An 8,497-nucleotide genomic window follows, 5' to 3' on the forward strand; every position below is an offset into this window, starting at 1 on the left:
ATGCTACTAGATAAATACAGGAGGAGAGTTGTGGAAAAAGTGGGGGAAAACATAGTATACCATCTTTTTCTCAGATGAGTTACTCAGTAAATGGGAAAATTGTGGAATTCAGATTAAAATAACCATCCCATGACTATAAGCTTAACTTCCAGACGACGTCTCAGATCTAAACTTATAAATGAGACTGTTTTTCCCAAAAATGAGGCCATGCGAACGAGGTCGGTTAGGGGCATTTGATAAGCTGGAATAATTAAAAGAGTCAAGAATTGTTAAGAAAAATGCTATTTTTGAATCTGGATCATAGTCAAACCATTAAAAGTGAAAATTCATCATTTTCTCATGCTCATGTTGTTCTAAATCTGCTCTTTGAAAAAAATAATAAAAACTATATATATATATAGTTTTATATATATAATATATACATATTTACATATTTAAAAAAAAGTTCATAATAAATGCTGTAATGCCTAACATTTATTAGATAAATAAATAAATATGCAAAATACTGTGTTGGCCTGTGTGTGTAGATGCAAGTGCATTTGGGATTGCTGAAACACACAAAGTAAATCTAAAAGCTTCCTTCTTCAAAGCCGTGGGACCAGAAACGGGATGATGACAAAACAAACAAATAAATGTTTCTTTATGCCGACAATATTCCCAGTCTGACGTGGGAAAACAGCATGTTCATCTGCATTTGATAACCAAGAAACGAAACGGCCATCTCTGGGCAATAACATGGACCCTGCTAAAAAAAAAAATAAAAAAAAAAATGCAGCAAACGTTCTATTAAACTCAATCCATGTGTCAGTTCCATACAAGGTCTCTACACAAATGCAACTGGCATTTTAAATTATCTATGATCCATGACTAATCTAGTTATGTGGCCATTTGAACTAAAGTTACTTTACCACAAGGGAGTCTCTCTCCTGAAACAGGATTTTGCCATATCTACATCTTCAGTTAGGCCAGAACAATCCAGAATGGTGTTCCGACACCTATGCTTCAAAAGACGGTTTTGCTATCTTAACACATGATGAATACTTTTTAAATGGTACACTTTATTTTTAGTGCATTGATTCTTTTTGTGTATTGTATCACTGATTTTTAGGTAATTGAACTCAATGTTGGGTGTTATGCACTACTAAGTAATTAATTACTGTAATTTAATAATTTTTCCCTTGAAAAAGTAAAGTAAGAAATAAAAAATTTATATTTTCTGTAATTTAATTACAGTTACTTCTGATGTAATTGCATTATAGACTATTGTATAGGCTATAAAACAATAGTGGATTCAACATCAAAATGCAACATCTCGTATAATGTTAAAATGTTTGTTTTAATGTAACCTTCTCTATTTAAATACTTTGGTCAGTTCAAATTTATGCAATTTTATATTATTTCTTTGAAAGAATTAAAAGAGCAGTTTCGTGTCTAAACTTGTATTGTTTTGGTCGAGGTTAATATGGGATTTAGAAAGTAATTCGTGATAAGCAGAGGTGGACAGTAATACAGTACATTTGTTTAAGTACACTTTTTGAGTATCTGTACTGTACTTGAGTATTATTTTTTCTGGAAACTTTTTACTCCACTACATTTCATTCAAGGTCCTTGAGTAGAAAGTATGTAACGTCAGTCAGGGGATGATTTTGATTGCAGGGGTTGCATTTTGGTTGGAAATTTGATCAGTTTGAAGAACCAGACGTCGGGTTGATGTCAGAACCCGACTGATGTTGGTTTGTGACGTCAACCCAATTTTCATTTTCAACCACAATACAACGTCTCTCCAACATCATTCATTAACGTCAGTCTGACGTCGGGTTGTGACATCAACCTGATTTTCATTTTCAATGTTGGGTTTGGTCTTCTAAATGCGAATTTTGTCATTGTTTTGGATAACACTATCTTATAGATTACAGTAAGGCTAACATATTCATACTAAAACCCAAAAAACTTTAAATAGGGAACTATTTGAGGGAACAGTCATTGTGGACGTTATTGAGTGCACTTATTCAATATCACATTCAATCCCACTACTGGAACTCTGTTAGAAATAAATTTGATATTGATATGAGGGTAGGTAGGCATAGATTCAGAGGCATAAGGTTCTGTACAACAATGCAACAATAAAACAATGCGTTGACATTTACTTTTTACTTTTGATACTTAAGTACTTTTAAAAACGAGCACTTCTGTACTTTTACTTAAGTAAAAATTGGTCTTTACAACTTTTACTTGTAACGGAGTAATATTTGACCAGTATCTGTACGGTCTATCACTCAAGTAAGGAAGTACTTTTTCCACATCTGGTGATAATGCAATTATTACACTGTTGAATATGTAATTGGCTAGTAATTAATAGCTGCCTGAACTTTTTACTCCAGTGAGGAAAGTCTAAAGTCAGTCTTTCAGCAGGTCGCACCAGGCAAGGGCTCAGTTCATTTTCTTGCCCGTTCTTGCCAGCAGTCCTGTAATGACCATGAGGTGATCCTAATGTGTGCCCTGCTGCTTCAAATGAACTAACTTTCAGGTATATTATTATAGTCATTAAACTATTCATGACCTGGTGAATTTTTTTTAGAAAGATAAGGGTTGGAGAGGAAGAACGAATTGAATAAACTGAAGTGTGAATTATAAAAGGATTAAAGGTAAAATAGAAGCTATAACATGAACAAAGTTGTAATCTGAAAGTCATGTAGCATATGTTTTAACATCCTCAGATAATAATTACAGTTAGCTTTAGTTACACTGAACTCTGCCTGCATTGTAGGCTATATTATTTTAAATATTTTTTAATCATTTTACAGGAGCAACACTTGAAATTAAAACAATTTGTTTCGGTTTACTGTTCTTTTGTTGTGAAATACAAAGGGACAATATTTAACAGTCTGTTAGACAGTTGACAGTCTTAGTGTTCATAGTGAACGTGTCTATCAAGCTTCAAGTCTATATTCTTCAAGTCTTCTAAAGCCACATGATAGGCCAAATTATAAGTTATTCACTGAAAATCTTACACTTTGCTGCAGCTTGCAAATTTCATTCTCTTTCATTGTGTTTTTTGCTTTTATGTCTTTTTGAAGCTTGATAGATAATTAATGGAAATTGCTGTATGGAAAATGCTGTATGGAGCTGCACGAAGATTGTCCTGTTGTGTTCCAGTTCCATGTAAAAAAAAAAAACTGTATATGGGTTTGGAACAACATGAGAGTGAGTCAATAATAACATGATTTTCACAAGTGAACTGTTGCTTAAATGATCTCTACAGGTTGGTATGTGATCCTAGCCTGACTTCGTCATACTCATATTCTAGTCACAATGTGAGTCTGATACTGCTCCATAAGGCTTTGATTATGAGGCGTGTCTTAACCGAACCAGAAAAACAAACAAACTCTGCACTCAATTGGATAGACCTATAACCAATCAGAGCAACGCAGTAAGTGTTTTTTTTATGAGCTACGCAAATTGTCAACAGACCTCAACTACACGCACGCTGGAAGAAGTAGTAAAATAATGAGTGTTGCTTCTTTTACTTGGTCCTCCATGAGTGCGACCAAAGGAGAAACCACAACTACCACAGGGTTTTCATTGCGTCCCATCTTCTTAGTGACCATCGGAGCCAGCTGATAAATTAAACTTTTGCCGAATCCCGTAGGAAGGACGGCAAACACTTCTTTCCGATCGACAATGCTTTGATTGCAGTTCTCTGTTCGTCTTTTAAAATGAATGCGCTGTCGATTTATTTTACAACAGACGCGATAGCGGAATCTATACATCTCAGTTCTCCAGCTGCAGTCATCTCTGAGGGAAACCAGTTCAACCCAAGCGCTCTTTGATAACGTGATGATTACCTGCAGATCATCTGTCCATCATCGTATAAAGCCCGCCCTGGCAATTTGATTGGCCCGACTAATTCTGAACCGATCATAATTACTCCTCAATGGAGCGAGTCCGGACCGAACTTCCCGACCAAAAAATGTTGTGGGCGGGGTTCGGGCTGGCATCCAGGCTAATGTGATCGCTGATAATTGAAAAAACCTTACTAAAGGAATTAATTTTATTCTATTTTCTTTTAAATCCAGACAGTCAAAAAGACAATTTTTACTGTGAAAGCACTTATCGTGTTTTGAGCGTATTATTGATTTTATAAAATGAAAAATATCCAACAGGAGAATAAGCTGCTATTGCTTATGGAGAGCGAACAGTTAACATGCAAGCCGTGGTAATTTGAACTGCTGGGTGAGTAATAACTGGTCAAAATGTTCAGAAACTGAACCAGATATATCTGAAATAGAGGAATTATCGCATTATATCAGCAGGACACTCTGAAAAGGAATACAGCATTTGTGCATTCTACGTTTTACACTTCTTTTTTCCACCCATCATCCCTTGCTGGCAATAAGGAGTGACTGCAGCACTTTGCCAGAGAAACTCAAAGCTCTCATATCAGCTTGCTGGATATTCAGACTGATAGAAGAATGTGAACTTTGGCCAAACAATACAGGAACTGAGGGAAGATGGTTCTGCTTCTGTGTGTTTTGCAAAGGAGCTTATTATCATGGAAACATTAGTGTGCTAACCAAGAGAATCATTTTAAACTTTTCCGATGCCGCATTTTTTTTTTTTTTTTTGAATTGCTCATTTAAAAATTGTTCAGTATGGGCAAAATTAGCAAAATACACACATACAGTCAGTCAACAATATTGGCTTAGCTTACAGCTATCTTAACCCCTTTCAGGGTAAAAGGGGGCACTCAAGTTCTCTTACAGAATCTGTCAGGTCAAACTTTCCCCACCATTTCTTTTGGCAACTGATTCAATTAGCAGGATTAAAAGACAAGCTCTCTCCCAATTCTTTTATCCTCGGGGAGCCTAGAGCTAATGAGGAAATGTTCTTTCATGTCCGATGAAGCCTATGTGTTCAAGTGTGAACATGTGGTGGATGTTCATATGCAATTTGTTGTATTTACATAATTCTCTATCATCGGTTTTAAATGATTTGATTGCTTCATTGTCTGCATGCTGATTTCAGGGCACAATATGGTGATGTTTTTAATTATCAAGCTGCAAATTGAAGCCTCTAGTAGCTGCCTCACAGTAAGACAGTCAAATTGAGAATCCGTGCTGCAGTAGGCTACATTGAGTTATAGTATGATAAGAGTGTTTCATACTTTTGATCCTATGGGCTTTTAGAACTTCCTCAAACAAACCGTGTCCAACAGTGGTTATACATGAGAAATGTCTTCTTCTTTTTTTAATAAAATGGCCAACTTTGGTAAGCAAGTACATTCATGTACCTTTTGATAAAACATCACTAGGGGCAAAACTAAGTCTTGGTGTAAAAATAATTTATTGAGTCATTTTACATAATAAATGTTAAAATGGTTTGTTTTCACTCTTTACATAAAGGTCTGGTCTGGGATAAAAGTCTAGATATTAAGAGAGCCACAATCTATATAAAGCCATTTGAAAAATTGTAATATATTTTGAAAGAAGGATGTTTAAAAAAAGATAGATGATATGTAGTATATATATATATACACATAGGCCTACATATATATATATATATATGTAATATAAACTTAATATATTTTTAAAAAATGACTAAATTGCATAAAACTGTCATGGTATGATCTATTAGTTCTGTGAACTCAATGATTTAGCTATAGACAATAACAGATGATTTACCACGTTTATCAGTGATGTCCTGAGCCTGGAAAAGAGTAAAATATTTACCTATCTGTATTTTAAATCTAAATGCCTTACCATTGAATGTTACAATTGTGACAAATATAAATGAGTTCCTTGCCCACGAGATGCATATCTAGCTTGTTGAGGCAGTGGAAATTCTTCAGTAGAAAGTTGAGAGGACATTTGAATAACTGAAAAACTGGAATTTCTATGTGGCCACAATGTAAACAAGTCAGGTCTTGTCTTTTGAACAGAGGTGGACAAATTACACAACTTCCTTACTTGAGTGAAAGTACAGATATTACTGGTCAAATATTACTCCGTTACAAGTAAAAGTTGTAAAGACAGATTTTTACTTAAGTTAAAGTACAGAAGTACTTGTTTTCAAAAGTACTTAAGTATCAAAAGTAAAAAGTAAATGTGAATGCATTGTTTTATTATTGTTGCATTGTTGTACGTAACACTTACAGTACATTATGTCTCTGAATCTATTTCTGCCTACTCTCATATCAATATCAAATTTATTAGAACACAGTTCCAGTAGTGGGATTGAATGTGAGATTGAATAAGTGCACTCAATAACGTCCACAATGGTTTCGGACACCCAAATGGCTGTTTGTTCCCCTTGAATAGTGTAATTTTTTTAGTATTTAATGTTTTTTTGGCTTTTAGTATGAATATGTTAGCCTTACTGTTATCTATAAGCTAGTGTGCTCCAAAACAATGACAAAATTTGCATTTAGAAGACCAAACCGAACGTTGAAAATGAAAATCAGGTGGATGTCAGAATCCAATGCCAGAATTTAATCTCCAACGTTGGACAGATGTTTGTATTGTGATTGAAAATTTCAATCGGGTTGACGTCAGTGATAACATAAATATGATATATTTAACATCAGTCGGGTTCTGACGTCAACCCGACTTTCATTTCCAACCAAAATGCAACCCCTGCAACCAAAGTCATCCCCTGACTGACGTTACTACTTTCTACTCAAGGACCTTGACAGAATTGTAGTGGAGTAAAAGTTTGCAAAATACAAGTTCTGTAGATGTTTTGAGCAGGCTGTGAATGTGTTCCATCATGTTAATATTATAATTTGTCAAGTTTACTGAAATACTTTAAATTCAATCTTGTCTCCCTTTCTGTTAACTCCCAGGAAAAAATACAAACAAACAAACTGCAAATTAATTACAGCAAGTTAGCAAAATTCAATCATTCGTTTTTTATGTTTTTTTTCGAGGGGGTAATATATATTATTAGCCTACCCAGTTGCTGAAGGTTTAAGTGTCACATTCACATTCTCATTTTCTATTTATGATTTTATTTCAAATAATACATCATAATTTGTCTTCTGTAGTGTTCTGCAGAATGTTTTCAAGTATTTAATTGTTTAACTGAATGAGAGTTTTCTGAGAATATCTCTGAAGTAAAAGCATTTGTGCTCGTGTCAGTATTCATTCAACCCTTTCAAATCAGGGAATCCTTTCAAACTTTCAGCCCTGCACAGTCTATTAAAACATATTGGCGCATAATTCTGTCAAAACTTTTCAAACCTTCGTTAAACTTAGGTTAGTACCTCATATTTTGTCATGATGAATGCAGTGGTATTCATATTTTAAGTTTGGTCAAAGTGTGGACAAATTCTTTTTGAGCCGACTGAATAGAGACATTATAGATATAGACATTAAGTAGTGAATATCCTGAGTGGTGCCAAGGTTTCAGCTTTCTTCTGCTTATTCACAGTGAAATATCTTTTTTTCCTTAGAGAGATCACGGCAGTCAAACGATGCTTTTGTCACATCGATTAGTGCACCTCTGTGCATAATGCCTCATTAGTTTGTGTGGCCTTTGAACTGCTGGGACCAGAAAACATTGCAGTCCGTTGTTGCATGGGTGGCCTGATCATTTTGGGTACATAAGCCCTGTTACAAATCTTATCAGACTTGTCTGGCAGGCAAGCGGAGAAAAGGCATAGAATTAAGTGTGAAATATTGAGCAATATCCCATCAAGACTTTCATAATGCGAGCAGGCATTCATGGGAATAAATACAATTCTGTAACCTGAATAAATATTTAAACTTATTTAAACATTTGAATAAGGATTTATTTGTTTCATTACTGACGGCTTTTATTTTGGGACTTGGGCAGTCAATATGAAAATTTGTTTAGCATGTCAGATGAAATGACTCTTTAAAGGCACAGTATGTAAGTTTCGGCGCTAGAGGTCGCTTATTCAAAACAATAACAAAGGCGTAGCTTGATGATGGCGTGAATGAGCGTTGAATGGGAGTTGGAAGCCTGGGACATTTTACATTGCTGTTTTTATTATGCTAATATGCCGCAGTCGGGCACTGCCACTCCTTTCATTTTGTAGTTTGTTTATTTTATGTTTAAATTTACGTTATGGGGAGTCACAAAAAGTCATTTCACCTCCCTGAAATGACTTTTTGCAGGTTGGGATGTCTGCAGATGCTCTGTTTTTTCTTTTAGCCTATTGCATGTTATTCATTCAACAAATTTTCTGGGGGCAGTGGAATTTTGTGAAAAAGATTAACATTGCTGGTGGTGGCTGCATGGCAACTTAAAAAAAATGCTGGTGGGGAAAGAGTTAAAATTACATTCTTCAATGCCTATTACACTTAGGTAATAGGTAGTAGGCAAATTGAAAATGACCACAAAGTTAATTCTTTCTTCCTGTAATGTAACTAGCACAATAGAATTCTTTCTAACTCAAATTCTCAAATTACATACCATTCGGAGAATTGGCATAGCAGAACATTGGACTATAGAAGCTCAGTAGCTTATCAGTGTG

This window comes from Rhinichthys klamathensis, unplaced genomic scaffold (genome assembly GCF_029890125.1).
Source record: "Rhinichthys klamathensis goyatoka isolate OS25496 unplaced genomic scaffold, OSU_Roscu_1.1 h1tg000124l_1, whole genome shotgun sequence".
NCBI classification, from domain to species: Eukaryota; Metazoa; Chordata; class Actinopteri; order Cypriniformes; family Leuciscidae; genus Rhinichthys; species Rhinichthys klamathensis.